The following is a 23,372-nucleotide window of genomic DNA, read 5'->3' as shown; positions in this document are numbered from 1 at the left end:
TTGCCCCCCGCTAGTCTCCTCTAGTTTTGACCTCCTCTCGTTCACCTCTTAGCTTGCCAGCTCCCCTTGTTCCCCTGTCTTTTGCTCCCACTAGTCTCGTCATTTTCCTCTTGATTCCCCGGCTTTCGAGCTCCCCTTGTTCCCGTCTTTTGCTCCCTCTAGTCCCGTCTCGCTGATTCTGATTACCCCGGCTTTGACCCCTTACGCTCTCGTTGACCACTCTCTCCTGGATTTGCCCCTTTACCCTATCTTGATTCCCCGGCTTCGATTTAACGCTCACCCTGACCATTCTTCACTGGATTTGCCCTGTTTTTGTACTGTTGCCTGCTTTGTTGGAATAAAGCAGTTTTCTCCGACATTGTGACTGTCTCGTCTTGTGTTTGTGTGTGCGGGTTACACGGTCTCTCATCACCACCTGATATTCATTACTTCAGCTTTTGCATTTTCCAGGGATTTCTGTATCTGCATTAATATGATCATTCTGATGGTTTTCATAATCCCTGTCCTGGTTGCACTCCATAAACACACACTGTGTGAGTATTTAATAAAATGAAATATGCGTGAGTGGAAACTTGCTCATGAATATTCATGCAGGATAAATCTTATTTATTCACTCTGCCTATGTAATATCGCAATAAAATTGTGATAAATAAATATACAATGAATCCAGAAGCAAGAACACTGCCTTTATTAAAAATCTAATATGTGAGGTTATGAATATATACATAAAAAAATGTCATGATTTGTGTAGTGTAAATATGCAAGTTATTGAAAATAGGATGGTTTAATATGTATCTGACTCTTTCTGATGAATAATCCATCTTAATAATAAAATATATCAGTTGACTTTGGACATAGAGTTTGCTGTCTTTTATCAAAAGCTATTGTTCAGTTAAATGCATAACGCGCTTCCTGCGTGTACACACACAGTAAATACATATCTCAAGGTGAGACAAGATGGAAATTGCACTAATGAGGTTTCATGTTCCTCCTTCACAAAAACAAAATAACTAAGAGTGGGTATCCACTTAATTTATTTATTCATCCATTTGTTTATTTATTCATGCAGTCAGTCCACTTATCTCACTCATTGCTCAGATTTTCCCTTGTTGATCATCTAGCAGCCAGATGGTTGAAGGTTTAATAAACGACTTCAAAAGCAGTTGGAAGACAGCAAGACTTTTTCTCTCTGACACACACTCTCAAGCACACTAAACAAACTTCGGCTATAGGCTAACAAACACAAACACCTACAGTGCCAGTCAAAAGTTTAAACACACCTACTCATTCTTTAGATTTAAGAATAATAGTAAAGTCATAAAACTATGGCATGACACAGTTGGAAGTATGGGAATGATACTATGCTGTGACCACTGTTGTTCAACAAATCAAAGCTTCTTGTATTTTAGCTTTTCAAAGTAGATCCTGGATGTTTTTAAACAGTATTGAGGGGGTGCACATGGTTGCAAATGTATGATGGGCACTTGTTGGCTGCTGGTCTATTCTATGGCATCTATTTAAACAATACATATGTAATTACAATTGAGGTTATGTAAGGAAAGTAATATGCACATCAAGGGAAAAGGTATATTGTTAGGGATGCACTGATGTGGAGACCAATAACCGATAATTCTCAACTCATTCTGGCAGATACAGATAATTAATTACGCATTGTGGCCAATACAGAAAACCGATAATTCACAGTTCATTGTGGCAGATACTGATAATTCACCACTCATTGTGGCTTATACAAATAATTCACAGCTCATTGTGGCCAATAGCGATAACAATAATTAACATCTTACTATGGCTGATACAGTAGCGATAATTCACAGCGTACTGTGGCTAATCTAATAACTGATATTTCACTGCTCATTGGGGCCGAAACCAATAACTAATAATTCACAGCTCAATGTATCTAATACTAATAACCGAAAATTCACAACTTATTGTGGCCGAAACAAATAACAGATAATTCACAGCTCATGTGGAAGATCCCAATTACACCCCTTAAAAATCCTTAAAACTCTTATAAATCAGTTAGTTCATGCTGCTAGCTAATTAATAACTATTCAAACCAGTATGACTGTATTGTAATAGTATAACGTATCATGGTGGTAACCATGATGTTCTTGGACCAATGTCAATAACATGGTACAGTACATGAAAATGTTTTTCATTCAGTACCATGGTATTACTATCTGATACCATCATTGTACCATGGTACCACAGCAGTACTTTTTTGTAAGGGGCAAATTAGTTTAATATTCATAAAACACTTTAAATCTAAGCCTGACTGACAAATCTGGAATATAAAGATGGGTTTTTGTAGCATTATGTATTAGCATTATCAGTTTTCCCACCTAAAAATCATGCAAACCCCATAAGTTCAAGTAAAGATGACAGGTAAGGACTGGTCTTCATTATTAACTACAGTATGTAAGAGCTATATGATTTATATGAAACCTTAAGGGTAAAACTATCTGTGTTCTATTACATCAACTCCCCTAAATGATTAGGTTAATATGGATTTATTATATTAATTAGTAAAGAGAAAGATAGGTGTGTTGCATTAATATGTGTTGAAATTGGACAGAGCTTAATGGTTAATTAGGCTTGTAGTATAAGTTGTGCTAACTGTTCCTGATCATCTACACAAACTCCCTGAGGTAGACAGATGCAGGAGCGAACTGTATAAGAGCTTAAGATAAAGCAATAATTGTATATACACCACTTCAACACACATACAAAAACACATAAAAACATAATTAACCTCTTTCTGCCATGCCACTCAACACACTGCATAATACTGCCAGAACAATCAACTGCAAGATGGCACTGTATACATTTCCCGCAAATCATTGTTGACACACACAGTGTATCTGGTCCCAAGTAAACAAGGGTGTGTTAATGGGTGTGCATATATGCAAGTGTGGATTGCGAATGATAGCCGCTGGGAATCAAAGCTCTCTAGATGGAAAAGAAACGTCCTCCATGAACAAAACAGACAAGAGGGTTATTTTTAAAATTGAGATAATATGACAAGCACAATTAGACTTGTTCACTTATCATTAAAGACCTTGAAATTGGCAACATTCAAAATCTGCATCATTATTTTATTTTACACAGAGACAGGTAGGTGTATTAAAAAAATCAGTTGACTCCAGCAACCTTTGTTGCATTATATACCAATGGTGCAACTCCAAATATGGAACTTCACGCTGTTTATACAAAGATGCAGTGCCTTTAACTCCAAACATATTAAAGATATCTTAATATCTGATGATTTGGGGGTACTCACACACACACACACACACACACACACACACACACACACACACACACACACATATATATATATTACCTTTTGAGGCTTTCCCTCCTTGTGGAGGGTGTCAATGATGGTTTTCTGCACAACTGTCAGGTCAGCAGTCTTCCCCATGATTGTGAATTCAACTGAACCAGACTGAGAGACCATTTAAAGGCTCAGGAACCCTTTGCAGGTGTTTTGGATTAATTAGCTGATTAGAGTGTGACACTTTGAGCCTACAATACTGAACCTTTTCACAATATTCTAATTTTCTGAGATTCTGAATTTGGGGTTTTCATAAGCTGTAAGCCATAATCATAAAAATTATATCAAAAAAGGCTTGAAATATCTTACTTTGCTTGTAATGAGTCTTTATAATATATTAGTTTCACCTTTTAAGTTGAATTACTGAAATTAATGAACTTTTGCACGATATTCAAATTTTTCGAGTTTCACCTGTGTATATATATATATATATATATAATATAGAAAAAATATATATACAGGTGCTGGTCATATAATTAGAATATCATCAAAAAGTTTATTTATTTCAGTAATTCCATTCAAAAACTGAAACTTGGATATTATATTCATTCATTACACACAGACTGATATATTTCACATGTTTATTTCATTTAATTGTGATGATTAAAACGTTTGGTTACGTATGTAACCTCCGTTCCCCGAGGGAGGGAACGACACGTTGTGTCGGAGAAGCGACACTAGGGGTCTCTCTTGAGCTCGATATTCACCTCTGACCTATTGAAAAGGGCCAATGGGAGTTGGTAGTCAGTATTTGCATACCCCGCCCCAGACATACGGGTATTTAAGCCGGGCAAATACGGAAGTTTAGTCAGGATTTTTCTGAGGAGCCGGAATGGTCCGCCACAACAGTGGCTCGGTTCAGTGACATGGCGGAGGAAAGACACAACGCGTCGCTCCTCCCTCGGGAACGGAGGTTACATACGTAACCAAACGTTCCCTTCTGTCGCTTCTCCATGTTGTGTCGGAGAAGCTGACACTAGGGGACCCATTCCAATCTTGCCATGTGCTGAACCATGTACGTGAACCGCCGATACAGAGGCGGGCAGGGATTTCATCCAGTGCTGCACATCGCCTGTACCTGGCTGCACGCACTCTTCCCCAATGCCCCATAAGAACATCGGAGTCCTTCTAGTTACCCTGGGAGGGGAACAAGGCGATGTTTGCCAACATGGGAACGGGCCAGCCTGGCTGGGCCTCTTTTCTCTATGTTTCTTGCATAGAGCAATCACGGCCGGGCCCTTACACGCATATAGGGAAGGGGTCTTACCCAGACCCCGCGGAGACCACACCTGCCCTTTTTCTTGGGGAGGAAAAGTGGTAGACACGTCACACGGCTGTCTTAGGGCTCGTGGTGGAAAGTATGGTGCGGTGGTAGATCCAGCCTCGAAGGGGGAGTTGCTACAGCATGGCGACCGAGGCAGCTGTAACTGCCTAAGGGAGACACGGGGTCCGCCAGAAGGGACAGAACCGTGGAATTACACACAGGGGAGTCCGAGCAGGAGGCCTTACCTGTGGAGCACCTATACCAGTACAGGGTAGCCATCAGGGTACCCGCAGTGGCTTGGGTCGGCGAAGTTCCTCCGCTGAACCGCTGGACCCGAGGGCTGGGGAGGAATCGACCAGGGCCCGACTCGAGTGGGGCACCCTGGGAAGAAGGCGACTACTTTACCTTGACGCCAGGAAAGGGCGCTGGCGCAAGCTGATCCACCCGGCCGGTCGGTCCACGCGTTACCGAAGTTCTCACGGGCTCGACCTGACAAAACACGAGACGCTAACCGACTCAACGCGAGGTTGTAAAACCTCGCGAAGGTGTTGGGTGTTGCCCAACCCGCGGCTCTACAGATGTCTGCTAGGGAGGTGCCCTTGGCCAGTGCCCACGAGGACGCAACACCCCTTGTTGAGTGAGCTCAGACCCGCAAGGGTAGGGGCACGGCCTGGGTGTGATAAGCCAGTGTGATGGCGCCGACAACCCAGTGGGCGTAGCCTCTGTTTGGAGATGGCATTCCTTTCTGCCGCCCCCAAAGCAGACAAAGAGCTGCTCAGAGCGCCTGGTGCTCTGTGTGCGGTCCAGGTAAATGCGCGAGGGCGCGACTGGACACAGCAACGAAAGGGCTGGGTCTGCCTCCTCCCGGGCAGCTTTGCAGGTTCACTACCTGATCTCGAATGGTGTGGTAGGAACTTTGGGCACATAGCCTGGTCAGCGTCTTAGGATCACAGACGTATCTGCCGGACTGAACTCCAGGCAAGTGTCGCTGACAGAGAACGCTTGCAGGTCCCCCGACCCTCTTGATGGAGGCGAAGCCGATCAGCAGGGCCGCTCTTAAGAGAGAGGGCCCTGAGTCCAACTGATTCGAAGCTGCTCGAAGGGAGGTCTCTGGAGTCCTGCCAAGACTACCGAGAGATCCCAGGAGGGAACTAGGCCTGGCCGGGAGGGATTCAACCTCCGGCGCTCTCAGGAACCTGAGGATCAGGTCGTGCTTACCCAAAGACTTGCCGCCTACAGGATCATGGTGGGCGGCGATAGCGCAACATACACCTTGAGGGTGGACGGGACAGCCTCCTGTCCAGCCTCTCCTGTAGGAACAGAAGCACTGACCTAATCAGCAGATCTCTGCGGTCTTCAGCTCGGAAGAACACCAATCTACGTAACAAGCGCCACTTTAGGGCGTAAAGGTGCCTGGTAGAGGGGGCTCTGGCTTGGTTGATTGTATTCACAACGGTCGCCGGTAAGCCGGCTAGCTCTTCCAGCGTCCCATCCAGGGACCAGACATGGAGGTTCCAGAGGTCTGGGCGCGGGTGCCAGAGCGTGCCCCGGCCCCTGAGAGAGGAGGTCCTTTCTCAGGGAATCCGCCAGGGAGGAGCTGTCACGAGGAGCCTGAGTTCCGAGAACCAAGTCCGAGTGGGCCAGTAGGGGGCCACCAACGTGACTTGCTCCTCGCCCTCCCTGACCTTGCACAGCACCAGTGCAAGAAGGCTCACTGGGGAAATGCGTACTTGCGCGAGCCCCGAGGGCCAGCTGTGTGCCAGCCGCCTGTCCCGAGGGGAGCCTCTGTTAGGGCATACCAGAGCGGGCAGTGGGAGGTTTCCTGGGCGGCGAACAGGTCTACCTGGGCCTTGCCAAACCGTTCCCAAATCAGCTGGACCGACTGGGGTGAAGCCTCCAATCCCGCCGGGCAGGCGTTGTCGTGATAGCGCGTCCGCTACGACGCTGAGCTTGCCGGGATGTGAGTGGCACGCAGCTGCTTGAGTCGCTGCTGGCTCCATAGGAGGAGACGGCGGGCGAAGTTGTGACATGTGGCGGAGCGCACGCGCTTTGGCGATTTATGTACGCCACCACCGTGGTGCTGTCCGATCTCACGAGGACATGTTTGTCCTGAACTAATGGGAGGAACTTCCTGAGAGCAAGAAGGACGGTCAACAACTCCAGGCAATTGATGTGCCAACGCAGCAGGGCCCCTTTCCAACGGCCCGCTGCTGCGTGCCCGCTGCACACGGCACCCCACCTGGACCGGGAGGCGTCGGTTGTGACCAGAACGCGTTGGGACACCTGCTGCAGGGGCACTCCTGCCTGTAGAAAGCAGAGGTCTGTCCAGGGTCGGAGTGTTTTGAGGCAGGCGGGGGTGATCCTTACCAGATGCGTGCTGTGGTGCCATGCTTGTCTCGGGACTCGAGTCTGGAGCCAGTGCTGGAGTGGTCTCATATGCATCAACCCCAACGGCGCGACTGCCGCGGAGGACGCCATATGCCCCAGGAGCCTCTGGAAAAGTTTTAAAGGGACCACTGTGCCTGGCTTGAAGGAAAAGAGGCAGTCCAGCACCAACTGAGCACGCTCGCTCGTGAGGCGTGCTGTCATTGAGACTGAGTTTAACTCCAACCCGAGAAAAGAGATGCTCTGAACTGGAGTGAGCTTGCTCTTTTCCCAGTTGACCTGTAGCCCCAAGCGGCTGAGGTGCCGGAGCACCTGGTCTCTGTGTGTGCATAGTAACTCTCGAGAGTGTGCTAGGATGAGCTAGTCGTCGAGGTAGTTGAGAATGCGGATGCCGGCTACTCGTAGCGGGGCAAGGGCCGCCTCTGCGACTTTCGTGATGACTTGAGGGGACAGAGACAGGCCGAAGGGGAGGACTTTGTACTGAAATGCCTGGCCATCGAACGCGAACCGTAAGAAGGGTCGGTGTTGTGGCAGAATTGAGACGTGGAAGTACACATCCTTCAGGTCTACCGCTGCGAACCAATCTAGATGCTGAACGCCAGCCAGAATATTTCTCTGCGTGAGCATTTTGAACGGGAGTTTTAACAAGGCCCGATTGAAAACTCGCAAGTCCAGGATTGGTCGTAAGCCTCCGCCTTTCTTGGGTACAATGAAGTAAGGGCTGTAGAAACCCTTCCTCATTTCGGTTGGAGGGACGTGCTCTACCGCGCCCTTGGCTAAGAGGGTCGCGATTTCGCGGCGCAGGGAACTGGCATGCTCGCCGTGTACTGCGGAAAGCCGGACGCTCCTGAAGGGGGCGGAGCCGGGCAAACTGAGTTGCGTAACTGAGTCGAATGGTCCGGTGCAGCCAGCGTGATGCGCTGGGAAGCGAAAGCCATGCTTACCAGCTCTGCGCTTAGGGGCACCAAAGGGACGCAGTATTTTGGACGTACCGGCGGGCCTCGCGAGCAGGGCGGAACAGGTAATGCAGCATCGGGCGGCTTCGTTGCGGCCTGAGGCTGAGGTGCTGAGAATAGACTCAAAGCACTTACCTTGCTCCGCGCGCCCGGCAGGGGTCGGGTTCTTGACTGAGGAGGATGTCTGATGTTGGCGTCCTCTGGACTCGTCTGAACCGGCCGGCCGGGGGACAGTCGTGGGCAGGCGGAAGGCGGGATCACCGTGTCCGGTGTACCGGGACTGTTGTGATCTGAAAGCACATTGCCGTGAAAACGGCATTTGCGGGCTAGGTGACCCAGAGGCAAAGGAAATAGCTCTTTTATTGAGAATGTGGGTACCACAGCCCCCGTCAACCGCACCCTCCTCAATCCCGTGGGAAGAAGGAGCAATGCGGGGTGCAGCTGGGGTGGCTTGCTTTCTGTTGAAAGCAAGCCGCGACCGCAACGTGGTCATGGTCATGTTCTCGCAGTGAGAACATGAACCATCCACAAATGCCGCCTCGGTATGATCGCGGCCCAAACACACAAGACAGCGCCTGTGGCCGTCTGAAGCGGAGAGCACTCTACCGCATCCAGGAACGACACAGGGGCGGAAAGGCATCTTGAAAAAGACGCGTCCTTAAAAGGTCGTTCAACGCCGCTGTGTTTACTCTTTTAGTAAAAACTCTTTTAATACACAGTGTGTGTGTGTATGTGTCTGCGCTGTCGAAATGCTCAGGGGCAACAATGCACGCCGTGCAATGAGAAGGAGAAAGCCGCTGTTGTGAGCCGTCAAGATCCAACAGCATGCAGATCGTCAGAGGAAAACAGGAACGTTTGAGTGGTGTTTAACTCGCAGCAAACTGCAGACAGACCATCGGCTCCGAAGAAATTTTCTGACTAAACTTCCGTATTTGCCCCGCTTAAATACCCATATGTCCGGGGGCCGGGTATGCAAATACTGACTGCCAACTCCCATTGGCCCTTTTCAATAGGTCAGAGGTGAATATCGGCGCTCAAGAGAGACCCCTAGTGTCGCTTCTCCGACACAACGTGGAGAGAGCGACAGAAGGGGAACTGACAACTAATGAAAATCCCAAATTCATTATCTCCGAAAATTAGAATATTCCTTAAGACCAATACAAAAAAAAGGATTTTTAGAAATGTTGGCCAACTGAAAAGTATGAACATGAAAAGTATGAGCATGTACATCACTCAATACTTAGTTGGGGCTCCTTTTGCCTGAATTACTGCAGCAATGCGCTGTGTCATGGAGTCGATCAGTCTGTGGCACTGCTCGGGTGTTATGAGAGCCCAGGTTGCTCTGATAGTGGCCTTCAGCTCTTCTGCATTGTTGGGTCTGGCGTATCACATCTTCCTCTTCACAATACCCCATAGATTTTCTATAGGGTTAAGGTCAGGTGAGTTTGCTGGCCAATTAAGAACAGGGATACCATGGTCCTTAAACCAGGTACTAGTAGCTTTGGCGCTGTGTGCAGGTGCCAAGTCCTGTTTGAAAATGAAATCTGCATCGCCATAAAGTTGGTGTAGCGAATCAGCTCTATGAAATATTAATAATCAATCATAACTTGTTATAATCGATCATGAATATTTGGATCAGTTAATCGGGTTAACTTGATGTAGCTACATTAACATTACAACCAAATGCTCGGTTCATCCCGTGAACACTCAATATTGGTTATTAATTAATTAATTAATAGAAAGGTACATTTCCGGGGCATGGGAAATGTCTTTCTTACTACGTATTAAGAGCAAGTAGTCAAAATCTATGATTAGTGACTTTAGATATGAGCTTGAGACACAGACAACTTTACATGTGACATGAACAAGACTTTATTAACTAGACTAAACATTTAAACTACTCTAACATACATATACATACATGCATACAGTTTACCAAGGGAAAGAGGGCTGAAGCAGAATACAGGAAGGTAAGAAGTTATAGCATTGTTTTAAGTTCAGCAGATCAACAGCCTGAGCAAACCATCATATTAGTTCTGACACGCCCTTTTTAGAAAGGGGTAAGGATACTTAATGTATCAAATAAATGAGACTAAGTTTGATACTTGCATGTCCCATTTGAATTAAACTGTCCTGATGCAATTTGTTGATGGCTTGAGTTGATCTTTGATGATGTTGTCTTGATGAGAGAGAGAACCAGTGGGAGTCAGAGACAAGGCCGTAGCCTGGCGCACGCTTGGGAGTCCTTGGGGCCTGCTAGTTCAGCATCATTCAGCAAGAAAGTGAGAGAGCACAAGGCTCAGAGGACCAGAAAACAGGAGAGGCAGGAAGCAAGAGCGAGAGAGCTAAGAGAGAGCTAAGAGAGGGCAAAGAGAGAAGAAGAGACAAGAGAGCGAAGGAAGTGGGCGCAGTAGTTTTATACCCTTAGAAAACATGTCCCACTTCTCATTGGCTCGACCAATAAGAAGAGTGGAAGTTTCAGGCGGGAATTTGGTTTATGGCCCTTTGTTCTGAGAGGGGTGGTAGCCGATGAAGAAACTAGAAAATCTTCTTGTAATACTAATATGTTGTTGTTATCGACATATCATGTACACAGTCATTTCGATCTTCAAAATACCAAGTTATAGAGACCAAATATGCCACACATATGATTTCGGTTAACCATAGTATGCAAAGTCTGAAACATCAACCCATTAGAGTTTGAAAGAAAACACAGATCAAACAACATTTAGGAAAATTATGAGATGGAACATTAGATACATGTCAATGAATTTATCACATGGATATATAGAATATATATATAGGATTAACAGGGTTCATTTCTCTTTCTCAGTAAGAGAATGAAGTGAGGGTCAGCACTTCTCTGAACATTCCTTTGGAGGTCGTAAAAGTCTCCCTTACTCTGGGCATGAGAGAGTTCCTTTGTCAAGGCTCATTTGCATGTTTATGACAGTAAGAGATTTTGGGCTGAATGACTCAAAAGATAGTAAAACATCGCAGTAATATCATTCTACAGAGATCTTATATTCGAATTCAGCTCGGACAAATCGTGAAGGTTTAATTTGATACCAAGAAACGTGTGTTTAGTACACTTAAAAAGGGAATATACACTCTGAGGCTATTAAATATGAGGCCTCAGAGTTTAAAACACACAACGAAACAGTTCTAACGAGTTTGATATGCCTCAGAAATACACAACATACAGGGATTACACGTATTTCATTATTAATATGCAGTTCTGTGTTTAACTGAAAAACACACACACATTGTTACGTTCAAAGTTTCCCCTTTCCTGTCCACACGATAAGCACGTGGTGAGCATGCGGATGTCACATGCGGTTCTCTGTCAATAGTTCATTGTCTCTTTGTCAATACATTTATTGTGCTTGTGGAGACTGGTTGGCGCTATTTCAGTAATTAGGGGAGTTTTAACAGTAAGTTCTTGTTTGTTCGTGAATCTGTTAAGGCCACTGATCCTCCGCCATACCTTCCATTGGTCAGCAGCAGGAAGCATGAAGTGCTCTAAAACTTCCTGGTAGACGGCTGCGTTGACCTTGGACCTCAGAAAACACAGTGGACCAACACCAGCAGATGACATGGCACCCCAAACCATCACTGGTTGTGGAAACTTTACACTGGACTTCAAACAATGTGGATTCTGTGCTTCTCCTCTCTTCCTCCAGACTCTGGGACCTTGATTTCCAAAGGAAATGCAGAGAACATAACTTTGGACCACTCAGCAGCAGTCCAGTCCTTTTTGTCTTTAGCCCAGGCGAGACGCTTCTGACGCTGTGTCTTGTTCAAGAGTGGCTTGAACTCCAGCTGCAGTCCACTCTTTGTGAATCTCCCCCACATTTTTTAATGGGGTTTGTTTCACAATCCTCTCCAGGGTGCGGTTATCTCTATTGCTTGTACACTTTTTTTCTACCACATCTTTTCCTTCCCTTCGCCTCTCTATTAATGTGCTTGGACACAGAGCTCTGTGAACAGCCAGCCTCTTTAGCAATTAACTTTTGTGTCTTGCCCTCCTTGTGCAAGGTGTCAATGGTCGTCTTTTGGACAGCTGTCAAGTCAGCAGTCTTCCCCATGATTGTGTAGCCTACAGAACTAGACTGAGAGACCATTTAAAGGCCTTTGCAGGTGTTTTGAGTTAATTAGCTGATTAGAGTGTGGCACCCGGTGTCTTCAATATTGAATATTCAAATTTTCTGAGATACTGATTTTGGGGTTTTTCCTTAGTTGTCAGTTATAATCATCAAAATTAAAAGGAATGAACACTTGAAATATATCAGTCTGTGTGGAATGAATGTATACATTATCCAAGTTTCACTTTTTGAATGGAATTACTGAAATAAATCAACTTTTTGGTGATATTCTAATTATATGACCAGCACCTGTACATACAGGTGCATCTCAAAACTCAAAATATTTGAATATTGTGGAAAAGTAATTTTTTTTCTCTCCATAATTTAATTCATAAAGTGGAACTTTAATACATTATAGATTCATTACACATACATTGAAATATTTCAAGCCTTTTAAAATATTTCAATCTTGATGATTATGGCTTACAGCTCAAAAATCCAGTATCTCAAAATATTAGAATAAAGAATTTATATTACAGAAATGTCGACCTTCTGAAAAGTATGTTCATTTATGCCCTAAATACTTGGTTGGGCTCCTTATTCACAAATTACTGCATCAATGCGCCGTAGCATGGAGGCAATCAGCCTGTGGTACTGCTGAGGTTTTATGGAAGCCCAGGTTGCTTTGATAGCAGCCTTCAGCTCGTCTGTATTGTTGGGTCTGGTGGCTCTCATTTTCCTCTTAGATTCTCTATGGGGTTCAGGTCAGGCATGTTGGCTGGCCAATCAAGCACAGTAATACCATGGTCAGCAAAACAGTTACTAGTAGTTTTGGAACAGTGGACAGGTGCCAAGTCCTGTTGGAAAAGGAAATCTGCATCTCCATAAAGCTTGTCAGCAGATGGAAGCATTAAGTGCCCTAAAATCTCCTAGTAGTTGGCTGCATTGACTCTCAACTTGAGAAAACACAGTGGACCAACACCAGCAGATGACATGGCACCCCATATCATCACTGACTGTGGAAACGTCACACTGGACTTCAAGCAACTGGGAATCTGTGCCTCTCCACTCTTCTTCCAGACTCTGGGACCTTGATTTCCAAATTGTATTTAATCTGAAAAGAGGACTTTGGACCACAGAACAAGAGTTATTTGCAGTAATTCGTACAAAAGGAACCCTGACCAAGTATTGAGTGCATAAATTAACATACTTTTCAGAAGGTTGACATTTCTGTATTATAAATTATTTATTCTAATATTTTGAGATACTGGATTTTTAATTCCATGAGCTGTAAGCCGTAATCATCAAGATTACAACAAAAAAGGCTTGAAATATTTATCTTTATGAGTAATAAATATAGAATATATGAAAGTTCCACTTTTTGAATTAAATTACAGGAAAAAAATTACTTTTCCACAATATAAATTTTTTTTTAGATGCACATATATATATATATATATATATATATATATATATATATATATATATATATTATATATATATATATATATATATATATATATATATACACATACATACATACATACATACATACATATGTACACAGTGCATTCAGAAAGTATTCAGACCCCTTTATTCTTTCCCCATGTTTTGTAATGTTGCGGCTGTATACTTTTTTTTACATCAGTCTACACTCCATACCCCATAATGGCAAAGCAAAAACCAGATTGTTGATAACTGTGCAAATTTATTAAAAAGCAAAAACTGAAAAATCACATTGACATACTGTAAGTATTCAGATCCTTAACTCAGTGCTTAGTTGAAGCACCTTTGGCAGTGATTACAACCTCAAGTCTTTTTAGGTATGATGCGACAAGCTTTGCACACCTGGATTTAAGGATTTCCTGCAATTCTTTGCAGATCCTCCCAAGCTCTGTCAAGTTAGATGGGGACCATCGGTGGACAGCCATTTTCTGGTCTCTCCAGAGATGTTTGTTTGGGTTCAATTCCGGGCTCTGGCTGGGCCACTCAATGACATTCACAGAGTTATACATGAGCCACTCTTGCATTGTCTTGGCTGTGTGCTTAGGGTCCCTGTCCTGTTGGAAGGTGAACCTTCAGTCCTATCTGAGGTCCTGAGGGCTCTGGGCCAGGTTTTCATTAAGGATATCTCTGTATTTTGCTGTCTTCAGCTTTCCTTTAACCCTGACCCGTCCCCCTGTCCCTTCCACTAAAAACATGATGCTACCACCACCATGCTTCACCGTCGGCGTGGTATTGTGCAGGCGATAAGTGGTTCCTGGTTTCCTCCAGATATGATGCTTTTATTTGAAGCCAAACAGTTCAATCTTCCTTTCATCAGACCAGAGAATCTTGTTTCTCACAGTTTAGGTACTTTTTATGTGTCTTGAACTGAGGAGAGGCTTCCATCTAGCCACTCTGCCATAAAACCCAGATCGGTGGAGTGTTGCAGTGATGGATGTCCTTCTGCAAGTTTCTCCCATCTTAACATATGATCTCTGGAGCTCAACCAGTGTGAACATCAGGTTCTTTTTCACCTATCTTACCAAGACCATTCTCCCCCGATTGTTCAGTTTGGCCAAGTGGCTAGCTTTAGGAAGAGTCCTGGAGTTCCAAACTCCTTCCATTTAAGAATGATGGATGCCACTGTGCTCTTGGGAACCATTGCAGCCAAAAAATATATAGCCTTCCCCAGATCTATGCCACTAACACAATCCTATCTCTGAGCTCTGCGGGCAGTTCCTTTGACCTCATGGCTTGGTTTTTGTTCTGATATGCATTTTCAGCAGTGAGACCTTATCATCACGTAATACCATTGCCAAGAAGGGGTGTACCTGGTGTGCAACTGAATGGCCAGACCCAGGGTTTCCCAGAAGAACATTGCCCAGAGCACTCCCTCCACTGGCTTGTCGTCTTCCCAAAGTGCATCGTGCTGCCATCACTTCCCAGGTAAATGGCACACACAGCCACATGATGTAAAAGAAAACAGGACTCATCAGACCAGGCAACCTTCTTCCACTGCTCCATTAAAATGATCTGTGACTTTGCCACTGTAGACCTTCTGTCGGTTCGGAGCAGATGGGATAGCCTTCGTTGCCCCTGCGTATGAGATGAGGCTTGGGTGCCCAACATCCTGTTGCGGGTTTGTGGTTTGTCCCTCCTTGGACCACTGTTGAAAAAACTCTGCTGTCCAGGAGTATCCCTCATGCCTTGCCATTTCAGAGATGCTCTGAACCCATTACAATTTGGCCCTTGTCAAAGACACTCAGGCCTTTACTCCTAACCATTTCTTCTGTATTCAACATGATGGCTATGAGAACTGATTGCTCACTTACCATCTAATCTAACCAGACCCAGAAAAAAAAATGGTTCGACCATGGTAAATATCACTGTTCAAGTTATCATGGTTCCATTACCAAAAAACATGTTAATGCATAGTGATTTATTTGTAGTGAATGCGAGATAAATAGCACAAAAAGATGCACAATGCAGTTAATTTGCATGCATTTATGACAGTGTTTATACACTATGATTTGCCCAGTAATAACAGCTGATGCCTTTTTTTTTTTAAACATCAATGCCGCAGGAAAGCAGTGAATTATTACTATTAAGGATTATTATACTGCTAATGAGGACCAGTTTTTAGATGTGACTAGCATGCTCTGAATGTACTATACAGTAAGTGTAAATACATTGCTTAAGACAAAGACCCCCAAGAGTATGAATATAGATACTGCTAAAAGCGAATACACCTATGAGCTCTAAATGGTATGCAGACAGAATGGCCTGTAATTAGACATGCAGTGTTTGGCTAAAAATGAGTAATTACTCCTCACTTGGAGTGGCTGGCCCCTGATAAAGCACTCATTTTCTCTGTCTTATCAAGGGGTCAAAAAGAGAAGGGGGCAGAAAGAGAGGGTGGAGAAAAATAAAATGTGATTGACAGGCAGCTAGTCCGGCTAAATGCTAATGCACCTGGTGACATTTAGCGGTGTCGCTAAATGTCCCTCCCACACACACAAAACCACACACTTTACTAATGCAACACAATAAAGATTAGAGTCTCCTCAGTGGTGTTGGGGAAGCTACTTTCAAAATGTAGCTTCCTTTATTTAAAGTAGTTAAACTATAGCCAAACAATTTTTTTTAAGTAGCTAACTACACTATGCGTTACTAAAAAAATATAGCCTACTTCATTGAAGCTGATTAACATGACAATACCTTTTACATATACAGAATAAATATAAGACAATTTGTTTTAATGATGGAAAGTGCAGGTTTTTTAATTTAATTTTCTGGTTCTGCATAACCACTGCAGTGTTATAAACTAAAATCTCAGAATGGATGAGCATTGGCCTACGTTGGCACGTCAACTGCCTAGAGTTGTTGGCTGTATTTCTTGCAGAGGTCTCTCCCACTGATCCAGGGCAAGCACATCATGATCCGTTCAGACAGCACCATGATGGTGGCGTACATAAATGTTTGCTTCCCAAGAGACCTCCAACTGTCCGCTTTGGTACTCCCTAACGGAGGCTTCTCTCGGGACAGATGCGCTGGCACACAGCTGGCCCCGGGGGCTGCGCAAATGTGCATTTCCCCCAGTGAGCCTACTTGCACAGTTGCTGTGCAACTTTGACTTGGTTCTCGGATCTCACGCTCCTTGTGAGAATTCCCCTGAGAAGGGACCTTCTTTCTCAGAGACGGGGCACCCTCTGGCATCCGCGCCCAGACCTCTGCAACCTCCATGTCTGGCCCTTGGACGGACTGTGGAAGATACAAGTGGACTACCATCTGCTGAGTAGACACGATCAACCAAGCCAGAGCTCCCTCTACCAGGCAGCTTTATGCCCAAAGTGGCGCTTGTTTGTGAATTGGTGTTCTTCTCGATCTGAAGAACCACAGAGATGCGCAATAGGCCTTAGCGTTATGCGCGTGCTTCTAGAAACAGAGTTGCCATGTGACTAGAATTCTAGAATTGCATTGCTTTAGATTTAGTTTAGTCATATTAAGTAAGTAAATTGAATAAGCAGCAAATATCCTTTTTTATTCTTGCCCTCTTATTTTCACTTTACAGTCTCTATTCCAATGGTTATCTGAAGGGAATGCTAAGCTTCCTGCATAATAGAATATGAAAGTACAGCATCCACCTAAAAGAGACTTCAGCCATGTCAACTTCCTGTTTTTGATTATGTGTGACTGACTTCTGGCTTAATTGGTTATTTTTACCTCACCATTACAGGAGGAAGCTCCTGGTCACTAATGTCATTCTAAATGGACTTTAATTAGTGAGGCAAACGGGAAGACGAGAGAGAGAGAGAGAGAGAGAGAGAGAGAGAGAGAGATTAGAGGGTGAATACAGAGATGGTGTTTATCGTAGTCCAGCTCTTTCTAATTGCTACTCTGCATTCATGGATTCTGACAGAGAGCTCAGTCAGTACATGTGCACTTTATGGAATAGTACTTTCAAAACTGAAGATATTCATTTATTCACTCACCCTTATGTTGTTCCAAACAGGCATTCGAATTATGTGGAAATCTGCAGAGCTTTCTGTGGAGTTCTGCAGCCACAGTTTGCGCCTGTTTATAATCAGTCCATGCATTGTGTATTTCATCCTATTGTGACCCTTCCTTTCAATCTGTTCCAGCACATCTCTCTCTTTAAGCACGAGTCTTTCAGACATTGAGTGATGGGCAGCATCTATTCTCCTGTCTTGCAGTGATGGCCCCTGTAATTGACGAGGGAGGTGCGTGCCCTGCAAAGGACACATGCCTGCCCTACAGACAACAGATTTACAAATCATTTAACAGCTATTCCACTACCCTTCAATGGTCAATCCAGCCTCAGGAGGTGACTTGATCTACACATGCAACAGTGGGCATATGTCAATGGTAGATTAAGGCCTGCAGTTTTCGATTTGATCCTTGCGCGAGACGGTGTGTTTGACTGAGGGAGTACCATGTTCAATCTTGTCATGTTGCTCTAGATAATAGCAGTGCAAAAAAACTAAACAAAAAAACTAGTTATTCAGTTTAATGACCCCATAAGCTCAAAATTGGTGTTTTGTGACTTCATGTCTTTGAAGCCATCCATATGCTATTATACTCCTAAAAGTGTCCTCCTAAATTCCAATATATACATCTACAGTCTTTCTCTTTTGGAAAAGTGGGTGCAAAATACTGAAGACTCATCTTTTATACACATTTTAATTAAAGTGATAAATGCCACCTCTAACAGATTAGCAATAGCAAAAGGTAAATCATGGTCCGTCGATGCGTCTTTGACTAACGCTCATTAATTTGAAGCAGAATCCTTTTATACATGTGTCCTAACCAGACATGACACATGATAAAAGGTATCATTTCCATGTTAATCCTAACCAGCGTTTTTGTCCTAACCAGCCGTGGCCGCAACACGTGACGAGTGACAGGACATTCTGTTGATCGCTTGGTTTCTATTTCTATTTCTACGGCGTTGTGCTGGGTAGCCCAGTCGGCAAAATAACTCTCATTGGTCTATTATGCCTATATGTCTATATGCAACATGTAAAGACATCTGCCCATTGCGTGTTAACAGCATATAGGAAAAACAGCACAGATGCACAAATAAGCAGCCCCAAACTCATCCTGTATTTGAAAAACTGACCCAAAACCCATCCGGAAAACCCAATGGATTGTTAGAACTCGCCGAGTTAGGGTCAGGCTGATGACCTCTATTACATGTGTAGAAGAACTGAATAGTGATTTTGGTATTCGAATAGTGGCACGTAGAAACGGTTAACCAAATGTCGACCATCCGTACACATCCCAAGTTTCCAGTCAAAATGCCCACAGAGGTATAAATGCTATAAATTATGTAATGGAGTGAAAAGCAATGCATTTTTTTCTTTTAACCAATGCTTGAAAGATTACTTCTGAAATTGCAATCCGGTACTAATTTGAATATTTCCATAAATTATGTCAGATGTCAGTACAATTCAGTATATTTACAATGAAAAATTTTACAGATAAAAAGAGAAGAATTAGGGGGATCAAAAAAGTTGTGAACAATATGCTGATGTTGCCTATTTATTATGTAATCATGTAATTCTTTAAATCAGATGTTTGGCACCTGTTGATAACACAGAAAACAGACATTGAAAAAGAAACATGATGGACTGAAACAAATCTGACTAACAACATAATTCCATTACCATTAACTTATTCAAGCAATTGTTGTCCAAAGCGACTCACTTGTAGTAAATTGTGACTCTCTCGCTTTTTAATTTTCTTGCTTTTCACCATTACAAAAAGATATTTGTTTTCTGAAGCAACATAATCAAATTTATATCTAGCCTTCAGCACTCTTAACTTCTGATTCAATCACTGCTGTGTACCTCACTCCACACACACACACACACACACACACACACACACACACACACACACACACACACAGTATTAGTGCCAGAAATCTGATTTGCAAATAATAACACACAGTCTGTTAATGTTGTTCCCTCAAGTCTATTCAAAATGTGAATTACTGAATCATTATATACCTTATAAATCTTGCAACCCAAAACTTTTTCACACACACACACACACACACACACACACACACACACACACACACACACACACACACACACACACACACATCTCGCCGAGGCATGTCTAATGCTGTATCAGACAGAAAACCAATATTAACCTGTTTAAACTGCAACAGTGTAAAATATCCCCATGGCTAATAAATCTCTGTCACTTTTTTTTCCCACTCTTTTCAGCAGATCTATGGCTCTGTTCAAAAGGCAATTGAGCTGCCTATATAAGCAGCATTTCAAGGCATCACACAGTAGGCACACTCCCGACATGAAGGCAGTTGCATAAACTAGGTAACACACAGTAAGGCCGTGTGAAAACATATTGAAAACGCATTGATTTTGCTACGTTTGTGTCTCTCATCCACAATGCTGCTGAGACTTTTGTAAAAGCTCTCAAGCATTGCAAACTTTGGAAAACAATGACAAATGATACAATTATGGTTTTCAAAATCATGGTTTCTCCCCCCAAAACATTCCTTACTGCAGTAAACAAGTAACCATTTAAAATGGTACATGTAACACAAATTAACCATTGCATTACATTAATATTATATATATATATATATATATATATATATATATATATATATATATATATATTTTTTTTAGCAGAATCATGATTATTACTATGGTTTTGGCTATCATCTGTTACTATGGTTTTCCTATGAATGTCACAGTAAAATATGGTAACTGTTGTAAAACCATTGTACATTTTGTGGTTACTATGGTTTTACTAAAATGACCATAGTTCAACTATGGTCACTGTAGTAAAACTATAATTATTTGAATCAAGGTATTGCAAGGGAATTCAAAACTATTCTGAGGAAATGCAAAACATACTGCGAAACAGGCCCGTCTCATGTAATGGGATTCATTACATCCCTGTATTCCACTACAGTTACAAAGTTACAATTTAAATCATTGGTAAATAGAATACAGTTACATTCAAAAAGTATTTTGATTACTGAAGAGATTACTTTGCATAATATTGCCATTTGTTTAATTTAATATTTTGTCCTTTCAGATGGAAAACATTTATACCTATAAATGATGCGATCCAAAGTGCATTTGAACACTTTCTTATGATGTGTTACATTCATACGAGCAGACAGAGAAATATGTTTGGAGCAGAAGAATTTTTAGCTTTATGCTAAGCTAAAATGCTATTCCTAGCTATTTTACATGCACATGTTACCAGGCACGATCATATTTTTTTATCAAGAAAATTCACGTCGGATCATACTTTCTTTTTTTCTAGTTACTGACCTTGAGTAATCTAAAGGGGGTCGCACACCGAACGAGAAGCGCAGCGCAGCGCCGCGCCACGTCTAGAACAACTCACAGGTATCGCACACCGGACGCACACATTCTATTCGCGCGAGCTCAATTTTGAATCAACTCCTGGTAGAAGTCTAGAAGAGCTGCACGATGGGTGAGTTTTAACTTGATGTATTATTTATTTTTTATGTTAATTGAATAATAGCTGATGTTTGAACGCTAATCAAGTAAAAGTGTCTATCACGTTGTTAAGTCTGTTATTTTGTTGTAACGTTATCCGTTGTCTTGGCAACTATGTTACATAATACAATAGTATTTATTTAGCTAGCGTTTAGCTAACCCGAGTGAAAACGTTAACCAAACAAGTTATTTGATATATTCTTATTATATACGTAACTGACGATATGTTATTTCTTTGTAACATAATGTTATAATGGCAGTTACGTACAAGTTACGTATCACCCTATGGTGCTATTTATTCCAATATGACTTTATTCAAGCTGTTAAATTAGGAATGTTAAACTAAATGTATATTGCAGCACAGGGTGAAGTCAGTATGTACATTAACGACGATTTGAGACAAATAAATGTAAATTTAATATACAACTATGTAAATGGCGCTCTGTAGCGCGGCAGGGTTTTGAACAAGGTCCTGAGCCATAGCTGGGAGCCGCGGACAGACGTCGAATGGCACCGCCGGAGTGTGTACACTCATAGAGAATAATGTGTTCGAATTTTAAAGACATGGCGCTGCGCTTCTCGTTCGGTGTGCGACCCCCTTAACCGAATACGTTACAAATGACATTTTACAGCATGTATTCTGGAATCTGTAGAGGAATACATTTCAAAAGTATCCCTCCCAACCCTCAGTACAGCTCCCATCTACTTGAGTTGGGCAAGACCATAATCTCTAAAACTGTCATGATTACATTTCAATAATATATTTCACATTAACAATACAATGTGAAAATGAGGCTATCATACATTTTAATACTTTATTTCTACTTCGTTTAGCTATTCTCACAAAAACATTTGTTTTTCAGGCTGGACTAGCTATGCACATGCACTTTTTAAAATCAACAAGAATCAAAAAGTTGATTATCTCTGAAAAACAAGACTTTCATTCCTAGCCATTATAAAGTATTGAGCATTGTGATTTCTCTCATTCTTTTTATATGAGTGGCCATCTTCTCTTCATACTGCCTTTGGTTTGGTTATGTCTATCAAAATAAATTGTTAGTCAAGTTTTTTGTGTGGTTTATGTGAGAAGTGGCATTTGTATGACACAATGAGTTGCTACCAAAGTCATTCTAGCAAGTCAGTCAACTGGCGGCCATCTTTGAAATGCTTTCGGGCAGCTATTTTTCTATGTAAACAAGCAGCATAAAAGAGCATCTCCTATCTGATTGAATGGGGAAAGGCCGAAATCTCCAAATGGTTTGTCAAGATTAAGATCAAAGAACATATTTCAAATCAGCAGTAAAATCTGACAACACTGGAATCATAAAATGTCTTTACCTCAGTTAACGCTAAAAATATATAAATAATACATTTCCATCTTTTACAGCTAATGCGCATGTGTGTTCTCTAGTTGATTGTCAGGCAATGTCTGTATCTAAAAGTTGATTGGCTTTTTTACCTATAAGCCGGGACTTCCTTTCTTCCATTCATTTTATTAGAAGTGGCTGGTCTCTGCTAAATAATCTCTGGTTTCTTCCCATGTAGAACATTTATGCAATTCCATTTCAGTTATGATGCTGCCTTATAAGGTAGCTGCCAGACAGCAAGGCAGCTCATTGTGTCACATAGGGTAGCATGTCTTGAGCTGATAACATTACGGGTCACTTGAGGTGTTATAGCCATCATCGATCTTTGGGCTCAGTGTCTTGCCAGTCAAGGTTGGTGTGTGTGTGTGTGTGTGTGTGTATGTGGTCATCATTTTGTTGGGAAATTGTGTGAATGTGATGTGTGTATGTCACATAGTTGAAGTCAGGTGAGGAAAGGTGGTAGATGACAATAATTAAGTAAAATGTATTTATATAGTACATTTATACACAGCTTACACTGACCAAAGTGCTGTACAAAATAATTTTCAAACACATTATAAAACGTATAATGCAATAAATCATAAATTAACAAACAAATGTAACAACAGACGGGTAGCAGAAGCACAGACAACTTTATAATTCAATAAAATATTATTTAAAAAACTGAATAAAAATGTGTTTTAAGCCTAGACTTGAAAACAAAAGACAAACAACAGAATCTTAAACTTAATTCCAAAGTGAACAGGAAGCCAGTGAAGAGTGGCCAAGCCTGGAGTGATGTAAGAAATATTGTGTTTCCTAATAATATCACCAAGTGGAAGCAAGTACAAATTAAAAAGAACTGGCCCAGAATGGAACCCAGAGGAACCTCACTGACGACAGAAGCAGAGGAAAACTGGTCCTTAGCTACTGAGAAATTCCTATGTTTAAAATATGAACTAAG

Source organism: Xyrauchen texanus, chromosome 45 (genome assembly GCF_025860055.1).
Source record: "Xyrauchen texanus isolate HMW12.3.18 chromosome 45, RBS_HiC_50CHRs, whole genome shotgun sequence".
NCBI lineage: Eukaryota > Metazoa > Chordata > Actinopteri > Cypriniformes > Catostomidae > Xyrauchen > Xyrauchen texanus.
This window is presented reverse-complemented; position numbering follows the sequence as displayed.